This window comes from Montipora foliosa, chromosome 9 (genome assembly GCF_036669935.1).
Source record: "Montipora foliosa isolate CH-2021 chromosome 9, ASM3666993v2, whole genome shotgun sequence".
Classification (NCBI taxonomy): domain Eukaryota; kingdom Metazoa; phylum Cnidaria; class Anthozoa; order Scleractinia; family Acroporidae; genus Montipora; species Montipora foliosa.
In genome coordinates this window covers 33888143-33890642 of record NC_090877.1, presented here as the reverse complement: position 1 = coordinate 33890642, position 2500 = coordinate 33888143, and the positions used below count along the sequence as shown (strand labels likewise).

The 2500-nt window shown below is 39.4% G+C and overlaps 1 protein-coding gene across 2 annotated transcripts in view; it reads left to right on the top strand.

Moving 5' to 3' along the window:
* Positions 1 to 2500, top strand: part of LOC137970170 (uncharacterized) — an 8717-nt gene that overhangs the window by 859 nt on the left and 5358 nt on the right. The window contains exon 2 of one of the 2 annotated variants that reach the window (XR_011116769.1): positions 1380 to 1576. The exons of the other annotated variant lie outside the window; for it this stretch is intronic. The gene's annotated coding sequence lies outside the window, so the exon portion shown is untranslated. The remainder of the gene's footprint in view (positions 1 to 1379; positions 1577 to 2500) is intronic. 2 annotated transcript variants of the gene reach the window in all.

The following is a 2500-nucleotide window of genomic DNA, read 5'->3' as shown; positions in this document are numbered from 1 at the left end:
AATTATATCAAAGGAAGTATTATTTTTTAGCCTTGTCGATGCCGTTAAGAGCATTCTGATATTGCCTTCCAATGCCAGTCGGCCAATGATGAAATTTTTTTATAGTCCCAGTACCTACTGTATTTCAGTGTAAAGTATCATTTTTTCGGTTGCTTGTCCTCTGCGAACAGATTTTGCATATCTAGATTAAATTTTTTCTCGTTGTTTAAATATTTTGCCAAACAAATTAATAACTTTCGAACTAGAATATGCTAATGACAACGGGAGGCCGATTGGCAAAAATATTAATTCGTTAGAGTTTTTTTTTTTCACCCAATGCGAGCTATCGCTTTGACTTTGTTATACGTTCTGATGGTAACGTCTAAAGAACTCTGGAACAAAGCCATTTGGTTGAGGGCACCGGTATAACCAGAACATGAATTTGGAAGAACATCATGAAACGGAGTTCATTCGAATACGGGGTCTTTTTATGCAAGGGCCCGCTGAATATTAAAGGTAGAAGTGAGATCTAAAGCTCCTTGCAAACGGACGCAACAATTGTTGGGAGTTGTTCGACAGATGTTTCCTGTTGTTGACAGTGGTGTGCAAAAAGTGCAACAACTCCTAACAAATGGAAGGACGTGCAGTGTATTAAGGGAAGGATACGACCCATAAGACTTTGTAAACTGACAAATGCATGGCTGTCTCCGTGGAGACCATATGTATTGCGCGTGCGTGGCCCCAACAATGTTGTTCCCAGAGTTGCGATCCTCTTGGCAGGGGCCATGGATCGAGAGCTCTGATCAGCTCTGGCAATAGCTCTGGCGAGCTCTGGCAAGCTCTGGCTGGTACCAATTTTCAGTCCGCGGACTGCGCAGTCGCAGGATTTCAGAGTGAAAATGGCCGTTAGGTTAAGTGATCTTTTTAACGAAGCGTTACGTTTGGCCTTAGGACATTTAGGTTCTTCCGACCTTCAAATGAAGTAAAAGCAGTATGAAGTTTTGAAATCCGTTGTTATTGATGACAAAGATGTTTTTATGGTACGACTTTCGCTGGACCACCTGAAGGAAAAACGTCGACGATTGTTGCTATTTTGTTTATTTGAGGGGTAAACCGGTCAGTGTAAAACGCAGACTCCAGACCAGGGGTAAAATGCAGACTGAGGTTATAACGTAACTGTCGAAAAAGCCCAAACCCCTTAGAAATGCTAACCTTAGGCCTAATTAGGCCTAAAACAATATTTAGGCTTAACTGTTAGCATTTCCAATGGGTTTGGGCTTTTTCAACAGTTAAATTATAACCTCAGTCTGCATTTTACCCCCGGTCTGCAGTCTGCAGTCTGCGTTTTCTTACCGAGGGTAAACCCATTAAAGATTGATTTCGAAATCAAAAATTTCAAGATGAGGGAAAGTCGCCTAACCAGGAGGTGTGGATAAGGAAGATTTCACTCGATGGTCTTGTGGAAATGTTGAGCAGTGTCCATTTCCATTTCATTTTTACACTGCGATCCCGAGGTGTCCAAACTGCTCAATACACGTGAATCTAACCACAAAGTTAGAGGAATTGTGGTAGACAAAGCTCATCTCGTACTTGACAGGTATGTTGAAATGTATTTAAATTAATAATAAATGAAACCACAGTCAATAAATAATTTTTGTGGTTTGTTCCGTTTTGCTTTTCTTTTCCATGCTTGTAACAGACATTGAAACTGATCAGTGACACAGGGAAGTAAGATGCTCTGTAAAATACTGCCATAAAGCAACCGTGCTTCATGAATAATTTATTTAGTTCTTTTGTGTGCATTCAAAGAAAATCTGCACAAATTCTATTTTAAATCGTTTTTTGTAATGCATTTGCTTTATGAACATTTGGCATTAATATAGAGGTTTGATTTCATTATTATCACTTGTAGAAGCCCAGGGAAAAAAGAAAAATTTAAAAACGGAACACAGAAATATTCATTATCTTAATTGCATAAAGAAACCACAGTCCGGTTACAATGCAACTTGAACAAACCCATATACCGTAAATCCTCTATTAAGCCCCCCAGATGGCTTATTTTGTCAAACACTTTTGAGGGGGGGGCTTAATAGAGAGTGGGGGGGGGGGGGGCTTATTTAATTTAGCGAAAAGCATCACCTGTAGCAAAAAAACCGTGGTATCAGACAGAGTAGACTTACGTGTTGTACAATTAAAGTCGCTGTGAAAAGTACTTAATTCACTTGTGGGAGCCTAAAAGTAACAAAAAAAAATTCTTCTTCTCCAAACATGTGCTTTCGGCCTCATGTTCTTCGGTAATTGTTATGAGAATGCTTACTTGTATTATTATACATTGGTGTCACCAGCTCGATTTTGATTGGCTATAAGCACGCAGCTAATTCTTGCTTGCTCTGTTTCTCTTACGTCATACCTACAAACAATAGATTTTATATATGTAGAATTGACGTCATACCTACAGACAATAGCTTTATGCATGCAGAAGTGACGTCACCTAACACACTAACCAGCAGTTTGATCAGTT